The sequence below is a fragment of the Bos indicus genome, chromosome 3 (genome assembly GCF_029378745.1).
Source record: "Bos indicus isolate NIAB-ARS_2022 breed Sahiwal x Tharparkar chromosome 3, NIAB-ARS_B.indTharparkar_mat_pri_1.0, whole genome shotgun sequence".
In the NCBI taxonomy this organism is placed as follows: domain Eukaryota; kingdom Metazoa; phylum Chordata; class Mammalia; order Artiodactyla; family Bovidae; genus Bos; species Bos indicus.
Genome location: NC_091762.1, coordinates 32,781,101 through 32,789,149, shown reverse-complemented (window position 1 = coordinate 32,789,149; position 8,049 = coordinate 32,781,101).

Below are 8,049 nucleotides of genomic sequence, written 5' to 3'. Positions count from 1 at the left end.
TCTGTGGAAGGAAAGCATGTTGTTTAGCTGTAAGTCCTGTTGGATTCTTTGTGACCCCATGAACTGTAGCCCAACCTGTCTCCTCTGTCCATGGGATTTCCCAGGCAGGAATGCTGGAGTGGGTTTCCATTTCCTTCTCCAGATGATCTTCCCTACCTGGGAATTTGAACCCAAGTCTCTTGCACTGGCTGATGGATTCCTTATCATTGAGCCACCAGGGAAGCCTCAGTTCAGTTCAGTTCAGTCGCTCAGTCGTGTCCGACTCTTTGTGACCCCATGAATCACAGCACGCCAGGCCTCCCAGTCCATCACCAACTCCCGGAGTTCACTCAGACTCACGTCCATCGAGTCAGTGATGACATCCAGCCATCTCATCCTCTGTCGTCCCCTTCTCCTCTTGCCCTCAATCCCTCCCAGCATCAGAGTCTTTCCAATGAGTCAACTCTTCACATGAGGTGGCCAAAGTACTGGAGTTTCAGCTTTATCATCATTCCTTCCAAAGAAATCCCAGGGCTGATCTCCTTCAGAATGGACTGGTTGGATCTCCTTGCAGTCCTAGAAAGGAAGAAAAGGGAGCAAAGTTGGACAGAGGGAAAAATTAGGTTGTGATGCCCAGTCTTAATAAAGCCCTTCAAGGATCCCACATAGAGCTCTAAAATTAAGATGAACTTTTGAAGCCTTCCCAAGTGGGATTCAGGCTTTTCCAGGGAAGGGTGCATGAGCTTAGGTGAGGAGGATCTCTTTAGCCAAGGCAATTACTCAAGGAGGCATAGCTAAAGCATGTCTGCTGGCAACATTCCCAGTTGGAATGTTGGCAGAATAAAACCATTTCTCAAAGAAGTTCTGGGAAATGCATTAAAGTGTCAAGTGTACTCATTAAACCACTCATTCAGCTACTTCAGTTGATGCTGTTTGTCACATTTATTTATATCTTTACTCAGTTCAGTTCAGTTCAGTCGCTCAGTCATGTCCGACTCTTTGCGACCCCATGAATTGCAGCATGCCAGGCCTCCCTGTCCATCATCAACTCCCAGAGTTCACTCAAACTCATGTCCATTAAGTTGTAATGCCATCCAGCCATCTCATCCTCTGTCATCTCCTTCTCCTACTGACCCCAATCCCTCCCAGCATCAGAGTCTTTTCCATTGAGTCAACTCTTTGCATGAGGTGACCAAAGTATTGGAGTTTCAGTTTCAGCATCAATCCTTCCAAAGAACACCCAGGACTGATCTTTAGGATGGACTGGTTGGATCTCCTTGCAGTCCAAGGGACTCTCAAGAGGCTTCTCCAATACTACAGTTCAAAAGCATCAATTCTTCAATGGTCAGCTTCCTTCACAGTCCAACGTTCACATCCATACATGACCACTGGAAAAACCATAGCCTTGACTAGATGGACCTTTGTTGGCAAAGTAATGTCTCTAATTTTGAATATGCTATCTAGGTTGGTAATAACTTTCCTTCCAAGGAGTAAGTGTCTTTTAATTTCATGGCTGCAGTCACCATCTGCAGTGATTTTGGAGCCAAAAAATAAAATAAAATAAATAAAGTCTGACACTGTTTCCACTGTTTCCCCAACTATTTCCCATGAAGTGATGGGACCAGATGCTATGATCTTAGTTATTCAGCAGCACGTTAATCCTTCTACTTGGCGCCATTGGTAATGTATTTTCTTGGATTCCCTCCTACTTTTTTGTGTACTCCTTTTAAGTTTCTTTTGAAGTTTTATCCCTCACATGCCCATTAAACAGATTTCCTTAAATTTGATCATTGATCCTTTTATTTTCTCAAATCATCCTGTCTCCTAAAATGACTTTAAACATGCTTGTGGTTTCAATGACCACCTCTAGCCATTTTTATCCTAACCAAACACCTACATAATATTACATGGCAAGCACTACCCTAAGTACTTTACAAATATTAACTTGTTTACTCTTAACAGCTAGTGAAAAATAGTACATTCGATGGAGAAGCTGATGCACAGAGAATAATACAACAGCATGGATAAAGGAATGAGACACCAAAGAGAAACAAGAGCATATTAAGATAAAGATCTTGTTAGCTAAAAGAGTGACAAATTTAAGCAACAACTGACAGAAATGAGTAGATTTACAAATCAACAAATGTAGAGGATGGTTTTATAGACATGTATCTCTGAGAAATTAATAGTTAAAACATACAAAAGCTAGGGATAGATTTCAAATTTCTAAACAATGCAATAAGCCAGATTGGGACATCAGTTGTGTAAATAACTCTCCACTCATTGAATAATTCACATTATTTTTGAGACCATGTAGAATATGTATAAAATAATGTACTGGATTAGGATTAATACTATACATACTATGTTTACCAACCATAAGTTGGTTAAAATTAGTTATTCAGATAATTAAGAATAGCTTTAAGACATATTTGGAAACTGAGTAACCTATTACTAAATTACGCTTGAATTAAAGATGAAATTATAGTGGAAATTAAGTGATTTAAATGTTTGTCATAAAATAACACAATATTTAAACACATGAGTTACATATGTTGTAACTAAAGATTCTGCATGCTGCAACTAAAAAAATTTGAAAAAGATCCCACATACCACAAGGAAGACCTAGCATACTAAAACTTAGACACAACACAGTCAAATTAATTAATTTTTAGAAAGTTAAGAATCCAATTTAGACATGTTTTTAGAAGCAACAGAATACCAAAGGAAACAAGAATAAGCAAGTAAAGTAAAGTAAATAATAATAATAATGCAGTAAGTTAACAAAGCCACAAGCTGGTTCTTTGATAAAATCAACACTAGAGATAGACGTTAAGAGAGATTAATCAAGACAAAAAAAAAAAAAAAGAGCAAAAATACAGAATAAAAAGTGGAAATAACTATAAATACAGCAGAGATTTTTCTTTACAAGTACTATAAGTAATAATTATAACACAACATTTGTTGAATCCTGCTACAGTGATGAGCTAAGAACAGCTGTTTACTTCCCCTATATTATAAAAGGAAAACATATTCTAAGAACTAAGAACATTGTTGGCTTAAAACTCAACATTCAGAAAACTAAGATCATGGCATCTGGTCCCATCACTTCATGGCAAATAGATGGGGAAACAGTGGAAACAGTGACAGATTTTATTTTGGGGGGGGGGGCCTCCAAAATCACTGCAGATGATGACTGCAGCCATGAAATTAAAAGACACTTGCTCCTTGGAAGAAAAGTTATGACCAACCTAGACAGCATATTCAAAAGCAGAGACGTTACTTTATCAACAAAGGTCCATCTAGTCACAGCTATGGTTTTTCCAGTAGTCATGTATGGATGTGAGAGTTGGATTATAAAGAAAGCTGAGTGCCAAAAAATTGATGCTTTTGAACTGTGGTGTTGGAGAAGACTCTTGAGAGTCCTTTGGGCTGCAAAGAAATCCAACCAGTCCATCCTAAAGGAAATCAGTCCTGAGTGTTCATTGGAAGGACTGATGTTTGAAGCTGAAACTCCAATACTTTGGCCACCTGATGGAAAGAACTGACTCATTTGTAAAAACCCTGATGCTGGGAAAGATTGAAGGCAGGAGGAGAAGGGGACGACAGAGAATAAGATGGTTGGATGGCATCACCGACTCAATGAACATGAGTTTGAGTAAACTCTGGGAGTTGGTGACAGGGAGGCCTGGCATGCTGCAGTACTTGGGGTTGCAAAGAGTCAGACATGACTGAGCAATGAACTGAATTGAAGAACATTTTGAAAACTCCAGAGGGAACTGAAGGCTGTCTTAAAATGAACATGTAGGGAAGAAAGTAGCTGCTGTCTGAGCACAGAAAACTGAAGTCATAAGTTTGAAAAAGGCAGTTTTAAGTTATTTCTGTTCCCGCTCTCCCACATTGCCTGGAATTATCAATGTCTGTCCATCCTCTCAGAAGGAAGTTAAAGAAATAGTCAAGATTCCTGGTGCAGGTGTTCATGATAATATCAGGTCAGCAAAGAGCACTTCAGGCTTCTCTGGTGGCCCAGATGGTAAAGAATCTTCCTGTAATGCAGGAGACCTGGGTTCGATCCCTGGGTTGGGAAGATCTCCTGGAGGAGGGCATGACAATCTACTCTAGGGAGTCAGACACAACTGAGTGACTAAGCACACAAAGTGCACTGCTGAGGTGAAGAGTTGAATAAGATATTAATAGATAAATAGTTTGAGATGCGGGCATCTCTGTCTCTCTAAAAATCCTAAGACTTATAGATTAGAGTCTAGGATGCACCTTCCTCCCAAAATTCCAGTGAATTATATCAGTCAAGTGAAACCCTCACTTGGGGACCTGGTTTGTGGGGAGACAGAAAGCAGGAATATTTTACTGTTTGGGGATACCTGGAGTTCTCTGTTCTAGACCTCAACCTACCCACTCTCCTTCATTTTACTGGAAAAATGACATAAATATGGGTAAGGCCTTTGGCCCTTGCTTAAAACGCATTACCAGGTAAAGCAACCACAGTCAACAGGAGAATATGGCATCACAAACCAAAGTAACTAAAAAGGAATCACTATTTCAGAAGAAGACAAATGGAATTATTGAAAAAATACAATATGAAGTAGAGTTACTAAAACAAATCAAAATTTTAAATATGCATTATCAATCAAGTTAAGATAAGGAAAATTAAAGGAAATTTTAATTGGAAAACCACCAAAAAATGCATTTATTAGGTCAGTAATATATGAGTTAAAAATACATTGGATGTGACAATTAGTAGAATCATACAGCTGAAGGAAAACTTAGGGAACTGAGAGAACATATGAAGAAAAATGTTGGATAGCAGCTGGAAAATATAAAAAATTAATATTTATTAATTATTTAATAGCAATCTTTGAAATTAAATAATAATAAATAATAAAATTATGTTAGATAGAAGCTATGTGCCAATATCTAGATAACAAGAGTTGCAGAAAGAGAAAAATGAAAACAATTATTTAAATCTATAAACTATTTTTCTAGGATTAAATAAAGTAGAAAGATGTCAGATAAAAAGAGCCATAAAGAAATGAGTAGGGAAGAAAAGGAAAAAAAAAAAACAAAAAAACCAGAAACAAAGACCATGCCTAAAAATAGAGAAAATAGAGACTACAAAAGAGAAAGAGAAAATTTAAAGCTTCTAGAGAGGAAGACTGTATTAGTTATGTAATGCTGCATTACAAATTACCACAAGTTTGGCTAGTGAGAAAAACCCACACTTTACTATCGCATGGTTTTTCTGGGTCAGAAGTCCAGGCACAGCTTAGCTGAGTCATCTGCTTTAAGGTCTCTCACAAGGCTGCAGTCAAGGTGTTGTCCAGGGCTGCAGTCTCAACTGGGCAAGGTCTACATTCAAGCTCTTGTGGTTAGCAGAATTCAGTTCTTTGCAACTGTTAGACTGAGGGCCTCACTCTCTTGCTGGTTGTTTCTTCAGAGGCTACTTTCACTTCTTTGCTATGTGAGCTGTAAGAGATAATCACAGCTGGGGATTAGTAAAAGCAGTGAAACATTTCTGCTTCCAGTAAGAGAAAGAACCTGAGCCTCATACCAATTTGTGAGGAAATGTTCTGGTATTTTAAAGGGAAAATCAGAGAAAGGTGAATTGAGACTCAAGGAGAGGTAAAGAAGTGAAAAATTATGAAGGGTTGGTCAGTGTAAATGCAGGTGGGCCAGTGTCTGCTAGCTGGCAATTATCAAGGTTAAGATTTTATCTTCCCCCAGAGACTGGGAGTGCTCTATCCTTCCTTATGATTACATTTTGAAGCAATGACTTTCTGGTCTTTGAGAAAGACACATCTAGTTGTAGGACATAGATATACATCTCAAAAGGATGGATAAAGGATTCATAATTGTAAGTCCTTTTATAGTAAATGTTCAATTTAAGGGAGCATGAAGATAGCAGTGGCCTATCATTAGGTGCTGGGTAGGACAAACAGTATATTCTCTTGGCAGTGTTTAGCTTTCTCAGGCAAGCATTTTACTGGAGTCATCCTTAGAATTCCAGGATGTCAGACGCTACGTGAGTGGGCACACCATCGAGGTTATCTGGGTCATGATCTTTTTTGTATACTTCTTCTGTGTATTCTCACCACTTCTTTTTAATATCTTCTGCTTCTGTTAGGTCCATACCATTTCTGTCCCCTATTGTGCCCATCTTTGCATGAAATGTTCCATTGGTATCTCTAATTTTCTTTAAGAGACCTCTAGTCTTTCCCATTCCATTCTTTCCCTCTATTTCTTTGCACTCATCACTGAGGAAGGCTTTCTTATCTCTCCTTGCTATTCCTTGGAACTCTGCATTCAAATGGGTATATTTTTCTTTTTCTCCTTTGCTTTTCACTGCTATTCTTCTCACAGCTATTTGTAAGACCTCCTCAGACAGCCATTTTGCCTTTTTGCAATGCTTTTGCTTGGGTATGGTCTTGATCCATGTCTCCTTTACAGTGTCACAAACCTCCATCCATAGTTCTTCAGCCACTCTTGTCTATCAGATCTAATCCCTTGAATCTATTTCTCACTTCCACTGTATGACCATAAGGGATTTGATTTTGATCATAGCTGAATGGTCTAGTGGTTTTCTTTACTTTCTTCAATTTAAGTCTGAATTTGGCAACAAGGAGTTCATGATCTGAGCCACAGTCAGCTCCCCATCTTGTTTTTGCTGACTGTATAGGGCTTCTCCATCTTTGGCTGCAAATAATATAATCAATCTGATTTCAGTATTGATCATCTGGTGATGCCGATGTGTAGAGCCTTCTCTTGTGTTGTTGGAAGAGGGTGTTTGCTGTGACCAGTGTGTTCTCTTGGCAAAACTCTGTTAGCCTTTGCCCTGCTTCATTCTGTACTCCAAGGCCAAATTTGCCTGTTATTCCAGGTATCTCTTGACTTCTTACTTTTGCATTCCAGACCCCTGTGATGAAAAGGACATCTTTTTTGGGTGTTAGTTCTAGAAGGTCTTGTAGGACTTAAAAGAACCATTCAGCTTCACCTTCTTCAGCATTACTGGTTAGGGCTTAGATTTGGATTACTGTGATATTGAATGGTTTGCTTGGAAACGAACAGAGATCATTCTGTCATTTTGCATACAAGTACTGAATTTCGGACTCTTTTGTTGACTATCATGGCTACTCCATTTCTTCTAAGGGATTATTGCCCACAGTAGTAGATATAATGGTCGTCTGAATTAAATTTACTGATTCCATTCCATTTTAGTTCACTGATACCTAAAATTTCGATATTCACTCTTGCCATCTCCTGTTTGACCACTTCCAATTTACCTTGATTCAGGATCCTAACATTCCAGGTTCCTATGCAATGTTGTTCTTTACAGCATTGGACTTTACTTCCATCATGAGTCACATCCAGAACTGGGCGTTATTTTCACTTTGGCTCCATCCCTTCATTCTTTCTGGAGTTATTTCCCCACTGTTCTCAAGTAGCATATTAGGCATCTACTGCCGTGGGAAGTTTATCTTACCTTCAGTTCAGTTACATTCAGTCGCTCAGTTGTGTCCGACTCTTTGCGACCCCATGAATTGCAGCATGCCAGGCCTCCCTGTCCATCACCAACTCCCAAAGTTCACTCAGACTCACGTCCATTGAGTCAGTGATGCCATCCAGCCATCTCATCCTCTGTCGTCCCCTTCTCCTCCTGCCCTCAATCCGTCCCAGCATCAGAGTTTTTCCAATGAGTCAACTCTTTGCATAAGGTGGCCAAAGTATTGGAGTTTCAGCTTCAGCATCATTCCTTCCAAAGAAATGTCAGGGCTGATCTCCTTCAGAATGCACTGGTTGGATCTCCTTGCAGTCCAAGGACTTTCAAGAGTCTTCTCCAACACCATGGTTCAAAAGCATCAGTTCTTCGATGTTCAGCTTTCTTCACAGTCCAACTCTCACATCCATACATGACCACAGGAAAAACCATAGCCTTGACTAGACGGACCTTTGTTGGCAAAGTAATGTCTCTGCTTTTCAATATGCTGTCTAGGTTGGTCATAACTTTCCTTCCAAGGAGTAAGTGTCTTTTAATTTCATGGCTACAGTCACCATCTG